The sequence below is a fragment of the Hemitrygon akajei genome, chromosome 24 (assembly GCF_048418815.1).
Source record: "Hemitrygon akajei chromosome 24, sHemAka1.3, whole genome shotgun sequence".
Classification (NCBI taxonomy): domain Eukaryota; kingdom Metazoa; phylum Chordata; class Chondrichthyes; order Myliobatiformes; family Dasyatidae; genus Hemitrygon; species Hemitrygon akajei.
This window is the reverse complement of record NC_133147.1, coordinates 4,155,843-4,165,451: the sequence shown is the minus strand read 5'-3', so window position 1 is coordinate 4,165,451 and position 9,609 is coordinate 4,155,843.

The window sequence follows — 9,609 nt, the reverse complement described above, 5'->3', positions numbered from 1 at the left end:
CCTACCCTGTCTCTGCAACCCTCTCCCTCTCTTTATTCCTATCTTATTCACCCTCTCCAGCATCTACGCTCCCTGCCCAAACTCCTCCACGGCCATCGGCCTTTCCCTATCTCTGTAACCCCCTGTAGCTCTGCATTCCAGGTCTTCCTATTCAAATCCCCCCGTAGCCCTCCCTACCTCCTCATCTCTGTAAAATACACGAACATTTACGCTTTCTTTCCTTATATTTAAACCCATCTACAGCCCTCAACCCCTCCCTATCTCTGTAAGAGATCTCTGTGATCTTCAGTTAAATGCCCTTCACAGCGCTCCGATCCTTCGCCCGGCCCCCTTCTCTACTGGAGTCAAAATTAAAACTGTTGTAAACGTTCATCCGGTCGGGCAGCATCTGTGGGGCGGAAAACAGAGTCAACTTATCAGATGGAAGACCTCCCATCAGCAACCCCTCCCCATCAGCACAACTCAGTCCCTCCGTTAACCCAGTGTTTGGCTCCCGTGTCTCGTTCCAGTGACTTGGCGCGGAGTGCTGTCAAATTCAAGGTCGACGGTTCATCGTCTCCTGAACAAGTACATATGTGTACAGGCGCAAGGAAAAACATACTTGCAGCAGCTTCGCAAACACTTCGCAATGTATTAGCAGCACTCAAGCCTCAGAATTGTTTGTTCTCATTTCCAGTACACATGAGTAAAGGAGAACGAAATAATTGTTACACGCGATCCGATGCTGCACAAATAAGAAAACACAAAAGATAAAGAACTGAATAATAATAATAATAATAATAATAATAATACAAATACGTATAAATACAATAGATAACATATACGTAGAGTAATTATATGCCCATAAATTGTTAAGAAAAGCATAAATTATACATAATTATAAACAAGAAAATGATGCATAATTCGGAGGCGTCCGTGATTCTGGGTCGACCATAGATGTTGCGTCTTAGCTGTCTAGATATACAAGACGGAGCAGTACGATACGGTGAGCATGGTGTTGCCCATCCAGCAGACACCCCCTCTCCATGCATGTAGTGAACCCAAAAGAACGGCAGGGTCTGATACAGTTAGGCGCAGTCAAACGGAATCCAGCGGAGTCACAGGATTTGCCAGTCATCGTTGAAATCAACCTCTGGTTGCCTTAGAGACTCCAGCTCCAGATTTTTCCCTCTGGTTTTACTCCCAAAGCCTTTCCCCAAGAGTGGATATTGCCGCGAGACAGCTGAGGTTTGAAATCAGACCTTTCCTTCTCCTAGACGAACCGCCAACCACGACTGACGAACCCCATCTGCCCGAAGAGACTGATTTTAGGCCGCCTGTACCCCTTCTCCTGTCAGTGGAAACGGTTCCGCCAGACTTAGTAGCTGAACCACACGTGAAGGTCGGAGATGAACTTGGTTGACAGAGTGTTTTTCAGACGCACATCATTGGGAGCATTTAATAGGCAGTGGGAGCTTGATCTCATTATCACCCCCGTTATACCAAACTTTTGTGTATAATTATACAGAAGGAAAGAATAAATTATAGATAAATAAAACAACATTTTACAACAAAAACGCAATTAGAACAGAAAAAGTCAATTTACGTATGTGTAAAGAGTTCAAAGTGGACAAGTTGTTTTCAGTACATACAAGTCCCAACTGGAGAGTGTGCGATACTTGATCCGCTATTAGGGAATGAGACGTGACAGGTACAGAAGTTTGTGTAAGGGAACACTTTGCATCTAGTGATCATAGCGCCATTAGTTTCAAAGTAAATATGCAAAAAGAGATAGGCCTGTTTCGCGGAGAAAGGCCAAATTTGATGGTAACAGAAAGGATCTGACAAGTGTGGATTGGGACAGGCTGTCTTCTGGCAAAAGTGTACTTGGTAAGCGGAAGGCCTTCAAAAGAGAGATTTTGGGGAGTGCAAAGCTTGTATGTGCCTGTCAGAATAAAAGGAAAAGATAACAGGTTTAGGGAACATTAGTTATCAAGAGATATTGAAGCCCGGTTTAAGAAAAAAATTGAGTTGCATTGTAAGTATAGGCAGGTAAGAACAAATCAGGTGCTTGCGGAGGGAAAGCAAGAGAACACTTAAGAAAGAAATCAGGAGGGCTAAAAGAAGGCATGAGGCTGCCCTAGCAAACAAGGTGGAAAAGAATCCTAAGGGACTTTACAGATATGCTAAGAGCAAAAGGATTCTAAGGGACAAGAATTGATCCTCTGGAAGATCAGATTGGTAATCCGTGCGTGGAGCCAATAGAGATGGGGAAGGAGTAAGGCAAAACTTCATGAGCTCTATGCAGATTACAGAGGAGGAGGTGCTGTCTTGCGACAAATTAGTGGATGAATCCCCCCCCCCCCCCCAGACCACGTGGGAGGCAAGTGCAGAAATTGCGGGGGCCTTAGCAGAGATATTTAAAACCTCCTTAGTGAAAAATAATATGCCGGACCATTGGAAGATTGCGAATGCTTTTCAGCTGTTTGAGACAGGGTCTAAAAATAAACCAGGAAATTACAGGCCGTGAGCCTGACACCAGTAGCGGGGAAGTCATTGAAAAGCATTCTAAGGGACCGGGTGTTGTCTACATAGACTTTAGCAAGGCATTTGACAAGGTCCCGCATTGGAGGCTGGTCCAGAAGATTCAGTCGTCTGCATTCATGATGTGGTAGTAAATTGGATTAGATATTTGCTTTATGAAAGAAGCCAGAGAATGTAGTATATGGCTGCCTTTCTGAATGGAAGCCTGTGACTAGTGGAGTGCCGCAGGGATTTGCTGCTGGTTCCGTTTCTTTTTGCCATCTATATCAATGATCTGGATGGTAATGTGGTTAGCTGGATCCGCAAGTTTTGCGCAGATTTGATAGCACACAAAATGATGAGGGGTATAGATGGGGTAAATGCAAGCAGGGTTTTTTTTCACTGAGGTTGAGTGGGACTACAGCCAGAAGTCATGAGTTAAGAATGAAAGGTAAAAAGTTTAAGGGGAACATGAGGGGAAACAATTTCAGTCAGAGGGTCATGAGAGTGTGGAACGTGCTGCCAGCGTACGTGGTGCATGCGAGCATGGGTAAGGGTATAGAGCTCTATGGTCCCTGTGTAGGTCGATGGAAATAAGCAGCTTAAATTGAAACACAGAAAAATAGAAAACCTTCAGTACAATACAGGCCCTTCGGCCCACAATCCTGTGCCGAATATGTACTTAACTTTAGAAATTACCTCGGGTTACCCACAGAACTCTATTTTTCTAAGCTGCATGTACCTATCCAGGAGCCTCTTAAAAGACCCTATTGTCTCCGCCTCCACCACCATCGCTGGCAACCCATTCCACTCTCTGCGTAAAATACTTAGCCCTGACATCTCCTTGCTACATATTTCCAAGCACCTTAAAACTGTGCCCTCTCGTGTTACCCATTTCAGTCCTGGGAAAAAGCCTCTGACTATCCACACGATCAATGCCTCTCATCACCTTATACACCTCTGTCAGGTCACCTCTCATCCTCTGACGCTCCAAGGAGAAAAGGCCAAGTTCACTCAATCTGATAAGGCATATTCCCCAATCCAGACAACATCCTTGTAAATCTCCTCTGCACCCTTTTGATAGTTTCCACATCCTTCCTGCAGTGAGGTGACCAGAAATGAGCACAGTACTCCAAGTGGGGTCTGACCAGGGTCCTATATAGCTGTAACATTACCTCCCGGCTCTTGAACTCAGTCCCACGGTTGATGAAGGCCAAGAAGTCAACCTGCGCAGCAGCTTTGAGTGTCCTATGGATTGCTCGGCACGGACTAGATGGGTCGAATGGCCTGTTTCCGTGCAATACTTTTCTATAACACTACGACTCTAAAGAAAGTGGCGGGTGCCTGGAAAGCGCGGCCAGGAGTGGTGATGGAGACGTACAAAACAGAGGTGTTAAAAATGCTGCTAGATAGTACGCGGGTGCGCAAAGAATGCAGGAATGTGTAAATTTAAGATACTAGGTGCCATTAGTTTAGTTCCACTGACACTGGGTCCTCTTCCTGTACTGTAGTGCTCCATGATCGATGTTGCCTGTTATTATATAGCATCTGTCCAAGAAATCACATCCGTGATCATCAGTCTAAGGGACACGCTGACAAACCCTAATGTTACAACTGCCACGTCCTCTTGAAATAGTCTCTTAGATGCTCCGCAACCAACTTCGGGTTCCAACTTGTTACAGAGATACGACATCTCTTTATAGAAAATACCTCACACATTGGTACGTCATCAATTTGCCAATAAATTAGCCGCTCTTGAGATGTTAAACACTACACGCACCCGAGATCAATGATACTTAAATTCCGCCGAACTACAGGGAAAGTTATCACAGACCAGATTACGGGGAAATGTATTACATGATGGAATATAAATCATTGATGAGCAAATTCATCATTGAGATGGATTCATGTAAAATTTATTTAACTCTTTTCTGAAGTGAATTATCGATGTCCTGATTTGTCTCCTTTTTCCTCCCCTGTCGCTCTTTCCGCCATGTCCGGGGATGGAACCCGTTTATAGCATTTCCAACATTGTCTCAGCGAACTTCCTTTCAGTGAAACTCCTTCTGCCCCAGCTTCACATTTTATGAATTCTCCCTACAAGTGAGAAGAATGCTTCCATTTTTGGGGGTGGGGGTTAAATATCCGGAGAAGTAAATTCACATCATTGGTCAATTGAGAAAATCTGCGATGCTTCCTGAGCCCCCCCCCCCCCCCCATTAGAGTACGTAGAGACCCCACCTGCACTCAATAATAGGGAGATTTATGGTCGGTTGAATCGGTCGGAGATCGTCGGTCAGGAGGAGACTGGGTCACGGGATGACTGTATCTCATGTTGCAAAATTACATGGAAGGCTTTTCATTACTGTGTAACGATCACCGCTATCCCTGCGTAATAGTGTCTCGGGGGGGGGGGGCTGAACTGCTCCCTCCAGTTCCGTCCTGCCCCACGGCTGAGCCCGTTCCAGCCTTTGTCGCAGATGTGTGTTAATTCCCATCGGCGATCTCCATGCCCCACCCCTCTCCATCCCCCGTGACACAGCCTCCGGCCGCCCTCCTCCCTCCTCTTACAGGCGCTCAGTCACTCCACCCCCCGCCCCCCCAACGCCCACCCCACACCGCCTCCTGTTAAGCGGCTTCCGCGCGCCGCCAGTGCTTCCAATCCAATTAACGATTGAGAGACGCAGAGCAATGGAGAGTGTTAGAGGAAGATAGATAAAAGCAGGCAGAGAAAAACACAAGAGGTCAGGGGAGAGCGATAGAGACAGAAGTACAACGTGCTCCACATACCAACCGCTTTCTGTGCTTTGTGAGGGAAGATTGAGCAAGCTGGGACTTTTTCCTGTGCAGCTACGAAGGATTCGGGTCTACTTGAAAGAGGCGTATAAGGTTATACAAGACATTGATAGAGTGGGCATTCAGCACTTTTTTTTCCCCAAGGGCGGCAATGACCAAAATCAGAAAACATCAGTTTAAGATTGGATTGGAGGACAGTTTAGCAGAAATGTCCGAGGAAGTTGTTTTATTACACGGTATTTTAGGTGCTTGGGTCACACTGCTGGTGATGGTGGCAGAGGCAGGTACATTAGGGACATTTAAGATCGGCACATGCATGTAAGAAAAAAAATCTGAGGGTTTTTGGTTGCATAGGAGGGAAAGGTCAGATAGATCATGAAGTAGGTTTGTATAAGTCAGTGCATCTTCCAGGGTTGAAAGACCCGCACTGTTCAAAGTTCAAAGTTGAAAGTAAATTTATTACCATGGTGAGTATATGGTCACCATATACAACCCCGAGATTCATTTTCTTGCGAGCAGACTCAATAAATCATTAATAGAATAAAACGATGATGGAATGAATGGAAGGTCACTCCAAACTGGGTGTTCAACCAGCATGCAAACAACAACAAACTGGGCAAATAGAGACAGAGGAGATGTCAGGGGTATATTTTTTACACAGAGTGTTAAGTGCATGGAATGGGCTGCCGGCAACGGTGGTGGAGGCAGAAACAATAGGGTCTTTTAAGAGACTCCTGGATGAATACATGGAGCTTAGAAAAATAGAGGGCTATGGGTAAGCTTTGGTAATTCTAAGGTAAGGACATGTTCAGCACAGCTTTGTGGGCCAAAGGGCCTGTAATGTGCTGTAGGTTTTCTGTTTTTATGTCATGCCAAATCTTCACAAACTCCAGAGGAAGTAGAGGCGCTGCATGGTTTCTTTGTAATTGCACTCACATGCTGGGCCCAGGACAGGTCTTCCAAAATAATAACACCGAGGAATTTGAAATTGCTGACTTTTTCCACCTCTAATTCTCTGATGAAGTGTGATTCATGGACCGCTGTTTTCCTCCTCTTGAAGTTAATAACAGCCCCTTGGTCTTGTTCACATTGATAAGAGGTTGTTGTTATGGCACCACTCAGCAAGATTTTCAATCTTCCTCCTAAATGCTGTTTTGTCACCACCTTTGATTCAGCATACAACAGCTGTAGTCAGCAAACTTGAATATAGATAAGCCACAGTCAGTAGTGTGAAGTGAGTAGAGCAGAGGGCTAAGCACACACCCTTGTGATGCGCCTGTGTTGTTTGATGTTTTAAAATAAATATAATCCCTAGGTCCCTTTTAAAACTCTTTCCTCTCACGTTATTCCCTCTTGTTGTCAATACCCCCCTATCATGGGAAATTAACTGACCATCTACTCCCTCTATGCCTCTCAAAATCTTGCTCCCACAGAGAGGGAAGAGTAGAGAGAGAGAGAGAGAGAAAGAAAATTGTGGCGTTGGAAAGAGTGCAGAGATGAATCCCCGGGATGCTGCCTGGAGTTGGAGAACTTTGGTCACAGAGTCAGACTTAGTCAGCCCAGACTGTTTACCCTGGAATGAAGGAAGCTGAGAGCTGTCCCAACAATGTGTAAGAATATGAGAGACATTGAGAGAGTGGATGGTCAGTCAATTTCCCATTATAGGTGTTTCAGCAACAAGAGGGAATAAGATGAGAGTACATGGTTTTAAAGGGGACTTGAGGGCTATATTTCTTTTAGAACATAAATCAGCACAGGTGCTTAAACACTGTTTTACACATGCTTGTGTGGCTAAGTGCAACTCCATTGCCATATTCAAGTTGCTGATGTAGGCCAAATCAAAGGTGGTAACAAATCAGCATATAGCAGGGAGATAAAATATCTGGCTGAGTGGTGCCATAACAACCTCTTACTCAATGTCAGGAAGACCAAGGAGCTGATTATTGTCATCAGGAGGAGGAAACGATAGGTCTATGGGCCAGTGTTCATCAGAGGATCAAAGGTGGAGAGGGCCAGCAACTTTAAACTTCTGTGATATTATTTCAGAGAACCCATCAGGACCCAGCACGCAATAAGAAAGTGCATGTAGTATTCCCAAGTGCAGCCTAGCATTGTATGAAGATAGCAATGTACCCAACTCTTCTATTCTATGCTTCTACATAGGACGGTAACAATGCCATACACCTTCTTCACGGGTCTTTCAAAACACACGTTCCCACTTTCATGGGACTATGGAGTTGTACCTCTAGATTAGTCAGAATCAGTTTTATCACCAGTGAATGTGTTGTGATATTTCTTTCATAGCAGCCGTGCAGTTCAATGCATAAAACTGGTGATAAAGTTAAACAGATAGACTATCAATAGCAGGGTGTTGCCTTATGAGAATAGGTTGAGTGAATTTGGCCCTTTTGCCTTGGAGCAACAGAGAATGAGCGGTGTATAAGATGATGAGGGACATTGATCGTGTGGATAGCCAGAGGCTTTTTCCTGGGACTTGAGGTGCATGAGTGGCGGGTGCATGGAATGAACTGCCAGCGAAGGTGGTGAAGGCGGATACAATAGTCTTTTAAGAGACTTTTAGATAGGTACATGGAGCATGGAGCTCAGAATAAAAAAGCGATAGGGAAATTCTAGGCAGTTTCTCACAACTTTTGTGGGCCAATGGGCCTGTAGAAGTGTTGTAGATTCCTGTGTTTCTATGAATGGCGAATAAACTCTTCTTGGGCTTTGAGTCAGGTACAGGTATCGATTATAACCAATGCCCCGATTACAAACTCCAGCTTCATCAGGGATGACACCTGACATGTCAAGTCCAGTGGTATTTATAACCCCATAGTCCGTCTCTCCTGATTGGTTAGTCCTCCTCCAATAAAGTTTCCATTCTCTCACCTTGTTTACAAACAAATTCCAGTTCCTACTTTGAGTGAGAGCTTCTTTGTTAAAATTCTTTTCCTCTAGTTTTATTTCAATGGCTTCCTTTTCTAGAGTCTCAAAAACCATAAGCGTGGCACAGTAATTTTGTGCTGAAGTCAATCCTATGGCCATTGCAAATGTTACGTTCTGCTGCAGCTGATTTCTCCAGGTAACCCAAATGGATACACCTCCTGTGATCCATGATGCAGGTTTCTACTGTGCTGATATTCGCTGGTCCTCATTCACAGGGAATCCTGTAATGAGCCTTCCTGAGTCCCAAGTCATCTTTGACCCACGTAAGCTGTGATTTGAGATTCCTTACGGGTTTATGGAAGGTTAATCAGACATTTTTTCAGGATCCTGGCGATCCTTCCAGAAGGATATACAAAAGACAGGCATTAGCAACAGGTTCCTCCTTGTTGTTTGGTGACCTAGTTTTTTCATCGACCCTTTTAAGGGCTCGATTGATTTCCTTCAGCTTGTAGCCATTCTATAGGAACATCGTGTGTAGTTATCTTATTTCGACCGGGATACTCTCCAGGTCTGAATTCGTTTTCACACTATTAATCAAAGTAGAAAGAACTGCTCTATGTTGGGGGCATGATGGTGGCTGTCATTGTTGAGGTACAAGTCTGTGTGAGTGGGTTTCCGATAGACACTGTATCCGAGGCTACCGTCTGCTTTTCGTCATATAAGAATGTCCAGGTATGGGAAGTTTCTTGTACTTTGATTAACCATGCAAAAACTATTTCTGATCCGGAGTGCCTCCCCGAGGAAATACTACAATTACGCATGATGTAGATCACCTGGACCTCAGGTTGGCCGTATTACAGGATTCCCTGTGAACGCGGGGCAGCATATATCTGCCAAACGGGACGCATGGTGGAAACCCGCACCAAGGAGCACAAGAGGTGTATCTGTTTGGGTTACCCGGAGAATTTGGTGATAGGAAAATATTGCATTCACAGGGAGAATCAGAGCTGAAAGGCCTGTCTCCATGCCATGTGACATCCTGTGGGATCTTGTGCTTAGTAATTAAAGGTGCAACAACAAACATTGCATTGGAAGAACTCAACAGGTCGAGCAGCATCTGCAGGAAGAAACCATCACAGTTTCCAGGCGAAACCCTGTATCACAAGCTCCTCGGAGTTCCACCAATGCATCATTTTCAGCTTCGGATCTGAGCTTCTGCTGTCTCTGGTGAGCGCCTTCAAGGCCTTTCTCACTCTCTGTGCTGGCGTGGCTGGCTGCACTGCACAAGAGGACGGTTCAGGGCCGTGGATGGAAGTCAGGACCCAGAGGCTCTTTGTGTGGGTGCATGCCAGTGGCCTGACTCGCTCCAACCAACAGGAGGCCACAAGCTGGTGGAGGAGAGAGACATGGCAAAGACTAAACAGG